General features: G+C 36.7%; 1 protein-coding gene across 1 annotated transcript in view; it reads right to left on the minus strand.

Moving 5' to 3' along the window:
• POLA1 (DNA polymerase alpha 1, catalytic subunit) overlaps nucleotides 1–14,650 on the minus strand; it is a 185,085-nt gene that overhangs the window by 26,881 nt on the left and 143,554 nt on the right.

Raw genomic sequence — 14,650 nt, forward strand, 5'->3', positions numbered from 1 at the left:
CTGGCTGGTTTGCAGACCTCGAGACAGGCTTTTCTACAGGAGTGATGGAAGTTACAGAGTTTTGCCTCCTCATGATGAGATGCCTTCCCCAGAGTCTATACAATTAGCTATGCACACTTCAAAAATAGGTTATTCTGGGATGTAGAAATAGTTTATTTCAGAACACACTTTTCTCACTTTGCTTTAGCCAACAGAGGTTGTTAACTGGAGAAGGATAAAGAAAACTACTTTCATGTTACTTTTTTATTCTTTGGTGAAAAACCTCGAGGTGACTGGAGTGTTGTACACATCAATTTTTCACATTTGGCATCTAACATGGTAATATCTTCTTGGTACAATTTTTCCAGTAATACTGCTGTGTAGATCTGAAGTAGTCACCACCTTGGACCTCCTTTATAACCAGCAAAACAAGGAGGCATTTCTCATGTGTGATCCAGTACAGATGAGATCAGCTGAGCCATGTCCTAGAACTGCCTAATTCTCTCCATAATACAAAGGACCACAGCCTGATAAAATCATATACAAATACTTGAACTTTGAGATCTTAAAGCCAGCGGTGATGAAGTGCACTCCTTTGCAGAGAATATTCTCCACTGGTGATATTTGGTGAGGAATGCCTGCTTGGCTTTACCTAGAACAGAAAAGCCCCATCTCACACAGTATTTACAGACTCAACTACCTACATAACAAGGTAAGGAGAGTGTACACAACAAGCTGAACACAAACCAGCAACAGGCACTTGCAGGAGGAAGGCAACAGCATCCAGAGCTGCATCAGCCAGAGCATCAGCAGTAGGTGCAGGGAGGTGACCCGTCTCCTTTGCTCAGCCCTGGAGAGAAACATCTGGAGTGCTGGGTCCAGCATCTTTTATTAAAGGCAATGTCTATTAGCTGAAATATAAGGGTGGCTTCTTACTACATAAAAGGCTTGTCACTGGGGTAGTTTGTATTATCTTTATAATTGGGATATATTGCTCTATAGAGCTTTGCTTTATAACAGAATGTTTGTTTGATCTTCAGGCATTCCTTGGGCCTCTCTTGGCTAGGCACACTTGAGGACACAAAGTACCCATGTTGCTGGAAAATTTTAAATGCAAAAATTTATGTGTAAGTTCAATAGTACTTTTTTTCTTGAGTGCTGTTTGTAGCTCCCAGTTTGAAAAGAACTCAATTTTAAAAATCAAAGTATATATACCAACTTGAATTATGCTAAGAACATAGTTTATCATAATAATGGCCTTCAAAAATGTGCTATTCAACAGAAATATTGGCCTACTCCAGACGTTTCAAAAACATCAGCTTGCAAGTGTTGAAGAAACTTCCCAAGAAGGATGTACTCCATCTGTAAAAGTGCTGATTTCTGCAAAGAGAAATTTCCTCCCAAATCATATTTTATGTTTAGAGGACAATAAAAACCCCTTCTTTGATATACTTCTCCAGAGTCCTCACTATACATATCAAGAACAAGACGATACAAAATTATATTTTCAAGCCAACCCAAGTCTAAAATTCTTTTAGAGATGACTAATGCCAGTTTAAGACTGTGCCCATGACTGTGCAACAGTTTTCAGTAATATATACACAGAGATCTTATTTAACTATTTCCTAATTGAGAAAACTTCTCACAGGATAACAAGTGTAATGAAATCCAGTTTAGGGTGCTCCTACTGGAAACACGAGACCTAATTTTAACCACATTGGATTCAAACAACCCATAAAAATAAAAGCTACATTTTGCAATGACCTATTTGACTGTCTAGCTGTACTGCAAATTAGTTTCATTTACTGTTGCCTCTTTAAAATCCTTCAACATATTTGATCCTCAGAGCTCTCACCTGCATTTTCCATACCGAGAATTTTGGGATTGTTCTTTGTCAAATTCATTTCACATATCTGTTCTGCTCCTTGATGTCTTTTTCTTATTTTGCACTAATGCTCTTTCCTCACATGGTTCAAAACAAGCATTTCTCATTTCCTTTACAAAATACAACCTCTAACAAAAAAGTCCACATGAATCCCTGTGGCAACCTAATAAAATGTTACCTTAGTATTAAGATTTTTTTGGGCCCTTAATTACAGTACCAACACAGTGCCATGGATTTGGATGGGACAACTGGAAGTTCTCTACCTGTCTCTTAAGAATCCAAGACCAAATGAATAACCCACAGCCCTTTCCTTCCCCATGAGAGAGTTTACTTTATAATCGCTATGCTACAAAAAATCCTCAACAACTCAAGTCCCCTCAAAGTGAAATGTAATTTTTGAAGCATAATGCTGAATCACAAGTATTGTTTCTATAGTCAAGGGTAGAGGCACCCAGACAAGTAACTGCAAGGCATCCTGACATATGAATGTGTAATGTAAAGCTTTACCATGGAGTATTAGGGATAAGGATTACCCTATACTGTAGCAATCTGTGGTTGCATCTACCCTTCTTTCTTTTATCCTCATGAAACTTCTGCGAAGTCTGAGTGCACTGTCACCTTCCTTTCACATCTATTTTTTGGTAAAGGATGCCAACCCAAGAGCAGCCAAGGGCTTTCGTGACAGTAAGGCATCAGTACCTCAATGCCTGGAAGGACATGGGTCTAAAACACGCAGCAGGTGACAATGGATGGGAGCAGGAAACTGAAAGCTATTTCCAAAGGATCTCTGAACAGTCTTTACGTAAGTAAAAGAAGTGTGAAGATGAGGGCTCCTGAAAACCCAGCAAGCCTATCACTTCTCAAGAATCTATCTCAATGATTTTATTTCCCCTCCAAAAGCCATTAAGAGAACTGGAAGAAGGAAAACTAGAATGCACTAAAGGGAACTTACAGGAAAGATGAAGAGAGAATATTTACAAGAGCATATAGTGACAGGAAAAGGGAAAATAGGTTCAAACTCAGAGGGCAGGTTTAGATTAGATATTAGGAAGAAATTCTTTACTGTGAGGTTGGTGAGGCACTGGCACAGGTTGCTCAGAGAAGTTGTGGATGCCCCATCCCTGGAAGTGTTCAAGTCCAGGCTGGGTAGCCAACCTGGTCTAGTGGAAGGTTCCCTGCCCATGGCAGTGAGGCTGGGGCTAGGTGATCTTAAGGTCCCTTCCAACCCAAACCATTCTATGATTCTATGCTGGAAGAGCTGAGCAAAACCAGGACCTACACGAGTGGGAGAGTGGTTTTTGCCAGGGCAGAAGAGATGCCTGGAAATGTAGAAGCATTGAGAGCAGCAACCAGACATATCAGAGCTGCCCCAAAACCCAGACACCACAGGCTAAAGTGGGTCCTGGAGGCTCAGGCTGAAACAAAGCATATTTGTTGTCCCTATGGGTCAGTGCAGCATTAGCAGTCACTTGCAGGACAGAGAACACATGTACCTATCAGAAGTCACTAGCGTTAAATGCCTCAGCAGAACAAAAATTATACTTTTTGGCATTTGCTAGAAAATACTGACATGCTTATATGTTAATAGACTAAATACTGAAATAAAAGGCATGTTTTGTCTGAATAGGAGCCCCTGACTGCATACTTCCCGTGTTCAAAATTTGCCACAACAACAGAAATAAAACAATAAAACCAAAAGGAAGCAAAGTCTTCAGACTGTATTCAAAAGTTCAAAAAGGCTTTGAACTTACTTCATTGTAATACTTACTTTGAAATTACTTCATTGTAATTTCTGAATTTTATCAGAGTTCCTGTTTTTATGGAAAAACTGGAAAAAATTTTGTGTCCAGGTCACCTTTATGGCTGCTTCCATCATTGTGGTACCTGAAATGGAGCTTAAACTGGGAAACAGCTGATAAATCTTTGGAGAACAAAAATGGAAAGTATAGAAATAGCGGTTTTAAACTTACATCCAGACTTTCAGAAACTAAACCTTCAAATAGAACCTCTGCTTCTTTCTCTTTTTTGTTAGACTGTGTCACGAGAAGAGCAACAAAGCTGGTGAAGGATCTGGTGCGATTGCTCCCCGGGAGCAGCTGAGGGAGCTGGGGGTGTTTAGCCTGGAGAAAAGGGGGCTCAGGGCAGACTTCATTGCTCTCTACAACTCCCTGACAGGAGGCTGCAGCCAGGTGAGGGTTGGCCTCTTCTCCCAGGTAAAGAGTGACAGGACAAGGGGAAATGGCCTCAGGGTTGGGAGGTTCAGGTTGAATGTCAGGAAAAAAGTCACTGAAAGAGTGGTTAAACACTGGAATGGGATGCCCAAGGACGTGGTGGAGCCACCATCCCCAAGAGTGCTTAAAAAACATATGGCACTTGTTTCCAAACAAGAAGCTACACTTTAGATCTCTTAAATTAAGTAATACTCAAAATAACTGAATTAAGTCTCAAGTTATCATGCCCTTGCATTCATGATAACCGATTTCAAACCCATTAAATTCCTGTACAATACAATATCAAAAGTATGAAACAGTCCACATCATGTTCCTGGTTACTATAGCTTAACATTACTCTTCAAAAACATGGCAGTTAATGCTCTAAGTATGTTAACTACATTGGTTTTGGTCACTCACCACTATTTTTCATTAAGTACGTTTTAAACTACAGGCTCAGCTCTATCAAAAAAAGAGAAAAAGTCCTTTTAATGCTTTTGTGCCCTCCACCACGGCTAACAGAATCTCAAAACATTAATCTGACAAATGCACTACTGTTAGTTTATAGAACATATATTGTCACATTAGAAATATAAAACAATACCATAACTAGCTAAATATTTTAATTACAAGTCTGTAGAATTCTATTAATGTCAAATATTATTTGTTTTTATAATATAAATAAACTAGCTTAGGCTGTCACTCATTTCTTTTTATTCATTTTTTGTTTTGTCTTACTGCATGCCTCTCTCACAAAGTGAAAAATGTCTATTTAAAGATAAATGGAAATACTACAGTACGTAACGTTTTCATGTCAAAACAATTACATTATTATATTCTGAGTTAAATAATATAAGATAGGAAAACTTTTTGATATGCATTTAACAGTTGTAATCCTTGCAGGATCAACTTCTTCCAAACCTATTTCTGCCAGATAAAAACAAAGAGCTCCCTAACCTGACCAGCTGCCCCTTGTACCCATCTCTACCCCTCCCAGAACAGGGGCAAGCCAGGACAAGAATATCCTTCTGTAATTTTTTTTAAAGGCTGAACCACGTTTTGGCCTGTCACAGATGAATAATCTGCTCTCAAAAGACAATCACATTAGACAGAAACATGAAATTTGGTAGTTGGATTGTCAGAATGAGATCAACATCAAAATAACTACAAAGGTCACAGAACGAGTGTGGCTTTGCTTACAGAGAACTGCAAGTGGAGGCTCTGCCCACAAGACAGAGAGGTATTTCTTTTCTGGAATATGTACTCCAAACACTGTCTAGTGCATTCCTTATTTTCAAGGCAGCTACACCCATGGCTTCAAGTGCTCAATTGCCCCTGCTCCTCCAGAAATACATCAATTGGGATTGGTTGCTACCACCACAATTTCCTGATATAGAGATGGCAAAAATGTAATAATCCTTTATGGAAGGCAGTATTTTTTAAATTTAAATAAACCAAATTTAAGCTGCATTTAGACACTTATTTGTCTTGTGCTGCATTTTTACACATTTATCATGCACCATTTTTGTATCCCCTATGGAATAAAACAAAAATTTTCCATTATGCTATTCTCTACATGGTTTACTAGTCCCTAATAAAAGAAGAGATTATCTCCATCCATTTCTTAGAGAAGAGAGCATAACTATATTTTCATAATGTATTTGATAGAAATCCTTTGTTTATTGAGGATATGGAAAGATATTTCAAAAGAAATGTCTCCCGTGCAGTTATTATACTTCAGTGAGTATAATAATTAACATAATTTTATTTGCAGCAATAATTTAGATCTTGGAGATTAAATAAGACTCCTGTTTTCACAAATAATGACTCCACCTGTTTCTTTTAATGGTCCATATAATTTAAATGGGTTTGGAGACAATTTCTCTTTAGGACTCACATACTTAGGAGATGTGAGTTGAGGTAATTGCATTTAACATCAAGATGACATATTCACATCAACTGCAAACCCAGGCCAAGTTTGGGAGCTAAGAATAGCTTTTGGCAAGTATTCAATAACACAGTTGCCTTACGTAACAAGCACAGAAAAATTACACTCTCATACATGTGCAACACAGTATTAAGTCTTGAGGTGTTCCAAAGAAATTTCAGTATTTCAGTGCCCCCTTTCTTCACGTTTCTTTTTCACCATTTCCCTTCTGACATGTCTTAAAATTTTCTTCCTTTTTATGAGTATCACAGCTAGTGATCACTTTTTAAAAATTATCCCTTTCATATTAATTCTGCTTTCTGTCACTGAAAGTGTACTTCTTCTTGGTGATTTTAATACTCTGACTTAATAAATAAATGCTTGCTGTCACAATGCATGTGAGAAAAAGATTTGTATCTCTGATGCCATTGTGATACATCACAGTGTTAGAGAACAAAAAAAAACACCAAATCTAATACTTTACAATACTCTTTTCATTCAAACTACTAAAGGTAGCACATGATTTATTTAACATATAGAAAATACAGTAACTATCTTCTTTTAATGCAACACCAAGACAAAAGAACGATTGATTGTCCTGAATATTAATTTTACTCTTCTATAACATGCAGTAAACTATTTTTGGTTTCCAACTGCAATTAGACAAATTTATAATCAAGAATGTGCAATAGTTATTAATAAAACAACATACAGACATAAGTGCATATCAATACAGGAAAACATTTTTTCAAAAGCAGTTTTATGCAATAAAAGATCTTTAGACATGAGAAATCAACTGCATTCCCTTTATGTTTTGTGGAGTCAAGCTTTCACTCCACATATACACGGCCATAAACAAACTTTCTCAAGTATCTTTACACCTGACACCAAACACCTGAACCAGACACCCTCAACCAGAATACAAACAAAGTCACAAAGGTGCTCACTCAAACCATGCTACCTCCTGGCTGCTCAGCTACAGAGTCTTTAAGTTTAAAGACAGGAGGTATCAACAGCAAAAATTAAGAAGCTCTAAATTTGCAGGCAGCACAGTTGAGTTCTCCAACCTCATATCAAGGCAAGTCATAATTAAAGATGAGAAGCCCTTCCACAACCCTGCCAAACTGTACTGCCCATGTGGAAGGGGAAAAAGAGTGCTGGTGTGAAGTACAACACTGCACACCATCTTCAGTAGGTCACTGGTCTTTTAAATAATCTCTAGTGAACAAATAAGATTTCAGAAAGTTTTTAGTAGATAATTACACTTCCTGATTTTGTAATTAGTGGAACTACATGTAATTACATAATAATTATGACGGTAATTACGTAATTAAGATGTATAATTATGTAGTAAAAAACATTATGGAAATAAAAGCCATCAACTGTATAAGCACAATACATTTTTAAAAATAAATTCTGTATCATCTGTTTAAAGCTACCATTTTCCTCAAAATATCAAAGTGATTATAAGCCATCACTGGCAAGTTCTAAAATACATTTCTTATGAGACTTAAAAATCATACAGATAATTGTATCTTTTAAAAAATCTCTTTAAGCCTTAGCTTTACATTATCTTTCTGATGTCTAGGCAGACATATCCTGAATGCACTTTACAGAGTTAAATTGTTTACATTTATATTTCCAATTTCTACTAAAATAATTTCTTTAGAAGTAGCACTGATGTCAGAATTTTGGTATCTAAAATATAGGAATTTGTAACTTTTTTTTTAGCACCATCAGATCCATAAAACTTTTGGGTCTTCTAAAAGGAAAAACATGCTAGTCTTGCACTTTTTCTACAGAAAAGAGCAAACTGCTGTGAGAAGCTGTAGTCACTAAAATGCTGTCATTTCTGACTTGCAGTGAACAACAGCAGAACTGACTCCCATAAAAAAAAAAAAAAAAACCAAAAACAAAAAAAAACCACACCCAAACTTTACTAAGGAGATGAAACCAGAAAGACAAAGGTCTCTATAATAAAAATGTCTGTGTTTCAGACAGAAAAGAAACTGAAGAAAAAACTGCTTTAGAAATATTTTCTGTTTAGAGAAACTCACAAGAGAACTGATAAAGGAGGAGGCAGATAACACCAGAGAGATGGCACCACTGCATGGTTAGAGATGACAAGCTGACCTGCACCTATTCATACTTCAGTAGGAAAAAAATCCTGAAGTGCAAATGAGAAGAAATTTCTGTTCACTTTTTTCCACATATAAAAAAACCCCATGGTCAAATAACCATTCCAATTTATGAAGAGTCAGAAATTAGCTAAGCCACTACTTCATCCCATCTGCAACACCAATACAATGTGCAAGGGATAAAAGTCTTCATTAATCAAAACCCTTTTTTTAGTGTCTGAGCCACAGTAAATGTGCTCCTCTCATGCCAAAGATTTCCCACATTGTAGATATAACTGTTTTAACTCATTACTTCTATTTATTTCCTTCACAAGAAGAGAAAACAACTCCAAGAGAGGTGTACCAACCCATTATATTTTATGCTCAGAGAAAGGGTTATAGAAATGTACAGTGTTAATGGGGTTTATTTAGATTTTGTAGGTTTAAAAAAAAGACAACAGGAACAGAAACAGAATGGAGAAAACATTACACTTAAGATCTTAAATATTTCTAATACCAATAAAAAAGGCATGAGCATTAGGGGAGGATAACCTAAGATTTAAAGATAATCTAACTGGCCACGTATTACTTCAAAAGGCACAAAAACCCTATTGCAAATAATTTTCAGTAGGTTTTGCTTTCCAAAAAAGTTAGGACTTAAAAACACTCAAGAAATAGTGACTCAAATTTAAAAAAAAAAATCACAAGTCTTTCTCTTCAAAACAACATATTAAGGAAAAATGAACAAGTGCTTTTGAAGAAAGACTCAGATTAAATTATTGAAAATTATTATTTTACAGTCTCTTCAAAACAACATGATTGGAAGACAAAGTACTTGACAGCAAATGTGCAGAGGAGCTTTTATTTGCTTGGATGTGGAGATCACTACAGTGAACTGAAGCCTTAGTGATGGTGCCTGGAGATGTGAAGCCATCAGAAATGTTTTGTTTATTGAACTGCTCCTTCTGAAAAGAGACAGACCAGGTTTCAGCAGCTGCCATCTCACAAATAAATGCGCACACACACAGAGATACACCTAGGTAATTGATACAATCTCTCCTTATGGTCCACTGGAACACACATGTAGAAAACTGTATCCCCTTTCGTAACTATTGCAACAAGCACTTTGCTGTAGCCTTCTGTCTGTATATTGACAAAAAATGTGGCAAATTGTTCTGATTTACAAAAAGTCTTCCATTAAAAAAAAAATCACTTCAGTCTGCTACTTGACATACCAAGTTATAAACACATTGAGGAAAAACACTCACCACTGAACTGACAGGATTCACACAAATATTCTGAGCTGATTTTTTTTTTTTTTTTTTTTTTTAATATCCAGGTCTAACAGCCCAGAAGAGCGTCTTTTTTCCCCAATATAATTTTTCAGTTTATTCATCCATAAAGTAAACTAGGGATTTTTGATGTTTGCATGGAAGGGTGGAGTGAGGTGCACACAAGAAGCTGTAATAAAAGCATGAAAACATCCTTTGAATATGCATTTGGTTTTACAAAACCACAGCCTGTAAGTATATGATCAAAACAATTACATTCTATTTCCACAAAGTGGCATATACTTCAAAGATGTAGGTCTCCCTATTACACAGGAATATTTAACTGCTTTTCCCAAAGTTATCTTCCGCCCATCCTCATTTTCTTCTGCTTATCCATTAAGAGGATATGATGAGACTTTTCAGAATCAAACCTCCATGGGTTGTTAAATAGATTCTGGGAAAGAATCCGCCACAGCAGCTCTGCACTTTCTGTCTCTGAAATACTTAGAAGTCTTGCAAACAGCATTTGTGACCTTCCCTCTCAGAGAAATGGGACAGTCAAAGGGCAGTAGCTTCCAGCCCCTTTCTACAGTATGGAACAGACAAAAATCCTAAGACCACGATCCTGTTTCTCCAAAAAGATCACAGCACCAGAAACAGGCTCAGTGATACTAATGCACTGAGAATAAGTAGGTTGCAGCATCCTTATCTTCTGTTTGATGACAGATGATGTCAGGGGAAACTGCACTGGAGACATCTGTGCAAGGCACACAAGTTGTAGTGACTTTATGGGGCCTCCATTTCTCTTTCAGAGGTTTTCATTTCACTGTATTAGAAGCAAATGAAAACAGTAATATCTTTGAATATTTAACAATGCCAATGTTTGAATGGAATAATGAGATAAAGATTACTACACTCTATTTTGATCTCCTAATGACACAGCCATAAAAATACATTGGTGCCAATTCTGGAGTAAGGCACACAGAGTGAGCATACTCCTGTATTTGAACCTCAAATGTTCAAAATCACTGATAGTTGGCCTATCCTTTTTCATCTATATTAAGAGAGGATGCTACTACTTTGCTACTCTTGCTGGTTTTTACTGCTCTGCTTGCTCACCTAAGTAGCAATGTCTGATTAAACCCACAGCCCAGCTTCAAAACCTATCAGAAAGTACTGAAAACATGCTGAGTATGTTGCTACTCACAACAGAGCATTTTTTTCCTTTTCAGATTAAAAAAAAAATGAGAACAAATAGCCCTTCTGGTATTACTGGTATCTTAAATTAGGGGTTTGAGCATAGCAATATTAAAAATTAAACTGTTGATTTAGAAAGACAGCCCAGAATTTCCAGAATTTCACTTTTTGTAGTATGACAACTAAGAAGCTTGTACTGTATCACAATGTTAATCTATTAAATTGTATCATCATAACAGACCTTAAAGTTCCAGATGAAAGGAAATGTTGGTTTGGAGGAGAAATGCTAGTATTAATAATAGGACAAAAGACCCATAACTGTATCATCCAAATATTCCTGAGTGGTATAATTTACAGCTAACTTTTCCAGTCACTGAAACAATATCACATAGACCAGTCAGCTTATTCTTGATTCTTACAAGAAAAAGAAGGAACAGTAACTATGTAATGATTACAGTAGATACCAAATAAAACATGAGTGAACGATGCTGTAACCACCACACTGGTATAAATAAGCAGAAGAAGAGTCTGTAAAACATATTAATTAATCCTTTTGCTGTATTCCTCTGTGGTAGGCCTGACCTACTGGAGATCTAGAAAAAAAAAAAAAACCAACAAACAAAAAAACCAACCAAAAAAACCAACAACCAAACACACAGAGAAGTTGGAGAACTCTCCTGCTGTTCCTCCACAAAACAGGTTAGCAGTTGAAAGAGACTCAGAATACAGCATTGCATGTTTTAAATATGTAAAACTCTCTAGGAGAACAGTGTATAACCCATCGTGCACAGAATAAGCTTCAGAAAACAAAGTTCACCTCAGATACCAAGACCAGCTCTCTACAGTAAGTACAGTGAAAACACCAAACACCACAAGAAATTGTGTGTACAGCCTGCCAAGTTGTAGAACCTGCATTGCCAGAGGATTTTTAAATTTAGCCCATCTGTAAAAAGTAGGCTGTGGTATTGATCCTCTAGCAGGGAAAGGAAGCAGCTTGGATATCTTTTTGAACTCCCACTGATTTCGCAATTACTATTTTAGATTTCATTTCAACAAATAGTATGGGTCTTCAGTATGAATAGCTGAACAAACAAAACCTGCTCTGTAATTAAGATTCTGTATTTTGAAGAGGCAAGAACAGAAAATGCAAGTGAACTAGTAGCGAAATCTCAAGGTTCTGAATGTGATAAGACATGAATTCCTTCAAACTACAGTGGAAAACAGATTTATATCTTCAATCTCTAGCCATCAAAACTTTTTTCTTTTTAAAGAAGAACATTCCAAGATAAATAAAAACTAAAGCTGCTAACAGGAATAAACAGAACCTACAAAAAAGAAGAACTGGTGTTTAAAAATTCAGGAAAAATGGCAGTAAGAGGAAGAAACAACAAAGTCCTTGCAATTTGGGCTTCACGAAACAATGACCAAAACAAAGCAAAAAATCTCCCCAAACCAAAATCAAAACAAGACTCAAGCAGTGGTTTAGTCACATAAAAATAGGAGACTGAAAATACCAAAGATATATAAAACCTACATGTACATTTGGCCACCATTTTTGATAAAGGCACTGATCACAGATCACGGACAAAATGGCTTGTGAATGATGGCATGGAAACAAAATCTTTTTTGTTACAAGGGAAAATAAACACTAGCTTCATGCTATAAAGGGGGAGTTCACTAGATTTCCATTTCAGACCTACAACAAAAATTGTATTTGAAAATTATTTAATCCTACACTGTTTGACATGAAGTGTATCACATCAGTAAAATATGTTACAACAAAACAGAGGACACTGGTATCTATAAAATAAAAAGGTGGCACAAATAGCCATGGATAATTATTGTGAAATACTGCAGATACTGTAGCAAGACATATTCCTCCCAAAAGAAATCTGAAAAATGGGACAGAATTATACATAGGCTTACCACACCCACATAGCCAATTGCTTTGAAGAGAACCAATTGTCAAAGGCAAATCAAAGGAAAATTAAGAGATTTAATTTATCTGCCCTTGACTCCTGCTGCAACACCAAGACTGAAATCACTGGCTTGCTGAAGAAGATAATAGAATAATTTTCAAACAGCTATGAAAAAGAGAAAAATACACCATGCTGAAAGGTTAACTTTCCAAGAGAAAGAAGTCCTACTAGAATTCTTACAATTCCTTAAGAATTACCCAGAAAACTAATTTTATTGAACTTAGTGGTCAGGGTCCAAGAAACATTTCCCCATTAAAGCAGAAGGTGGTAAATTACGTGGATTCAGAAGCCACCATAATATTTTTCAGAGAGAATTTATTAACCTTGCAGTCTAATATTACAAATGAGATAAAGCAGTCAAAATTAATGAAACCAGGAAAATTAAGTTAAAAAAAAGTAGCATGAGCCTGAGATATGAATAAACCCATGATTCTGAAATGACTGGAGGAAAAGAAACCCTCTCAAACCTCAGGATGTTTTTCTATCATTACTTCTGTACAAGCTGATGATATGAACAGCTTTGAACAGGATGTAGGTGGTTCAAGAAAGCACCAGAAGATTTAATTCTAGCAAATATACAGACCCAGTGTACAAGACACTGAGAGAGAGATACTATCTGAAATACTACATAATATCTAGATTTTCATATTCCAAAGATTAATTCAACCTAGAAAAGACTGCACACAAAGGTGCTAAGACTCATACAGCAGAGACCAATTCTTCTTAAAAAAAGCTGAGTGTGCCTCTGCCTTAGTCGCTAAACAAAACAGAGATGTCATCACTGTTTCCAAAAGCATAGCAGAGAACATCAGGGAAGCAAAACAAATAAACTTTTACTGAATGGCCATAAAATAGCCACAAACAAGTTAAAACATGAAAATTATAGTGAAATTTAAGTGAAAATCATAGTGAATTTTTCATCATTAGTCATCACAGATCGATAGGCTGAAACACACTTTGGAACTGCAGCAAAAGGAGAACCACCACTCACAGGTTTCTTAATGAAGTTTCAGAAACTTGCAGTCCTGAAAAATGCAGTGGAATGCTGTAGCAGGGGATTAGATGTGACCACCCATGAAGTGATCTCAACTGATGATTTCTACTCTTACGCCCTTATACTGGGTGAGAGATCTACACACAGTGTGGTTTCAGCCACCAGCAGAATCCACTCCATAGCACTCCTTCAATACATCTCCAAAGATGTAATAGACTAACATGGCTACAGCACTGTGACCTCCTTGGATGTACAAAGCTACAGTGAAATGCAAGCATCAGAGTGAGTTCGCTGACTTAGAGTGATTAGGAGAGGAAAGGAGAACCTCTGCAAGAAGAAACATAAGCACAACAGGCCAAAAGCAGCCTGTTTGCTTATTTGAGCAGTCTTAGCTCATTTCCATACATGGCTTATCAAAATACATTTAGAAAGACTGAGTTTTATTTAATCTCTTATTATCACCCAGTAACTTAACTGCAGGGCAGGGCAGGGGTGGGGATGATTTTGACAGCAGAGCAGCCGTCAGAAGACAGAGAGTCCCAACAGCAGCACCTTTTCTTCACAGGCATCTCCAGATCCACAGAGGGCACAGCCCAGTGCTCTCTGTGGACATCATACTTCAGTGGTCGGACCCAAATATGTCTTTTTTCAGAATTCCAAGCATTAGCCAACTCTCAGAAATGTTCTTCTGTCAGCTTGAAAATCACTTAGCAGCACAAAACCCATTGATCCGTTACAGCTTAGAAATGTTTTAGTTCAGAAATCTTATGGCAACTGGGAGAAGACAAAAAAATCTTCCTAAGATCAAGTTAATTTGTATTTTATTTAAGAGAGGTTTGCAGATAATTTGCATTACTGCTTTTCTCGTGCCCTCATTTTTCTCCCTGATAAAAAGTGTCTCTTCAATACTAACAGTTGAATGTAAGTTTTAATTATGTACATTTTTCAATTAATCTATTTACTGAAGGTAACATGTCCTTCAAGCAAAGAGATTTCTCTAAGGGTGCAACATGGAAGAAAAGCGTATTTTCCAAAACACAGTCACTTCAAAAGCAGAAAGGGAGCATGTAACACATTCTTAAAGTGGTGAA

The sequence above is a fragment of the Anomalospiza imberbis genome, chromosome 2, assembly GCF_031753505.1.
Source record: "Anomalospiza imberbis isolate Cuckoo-Finch-1a 21T00152 chromosome 2, ASM3175350v1, whole genome shotgun sequence".
NCBI classification, from domain to species: domain Eukaryota; kingdom Metazoa; phylum Chordata; class Aves; order Passeriformes; family Viduidae; genus Anomalospiza; species Anomalospiza imberbis.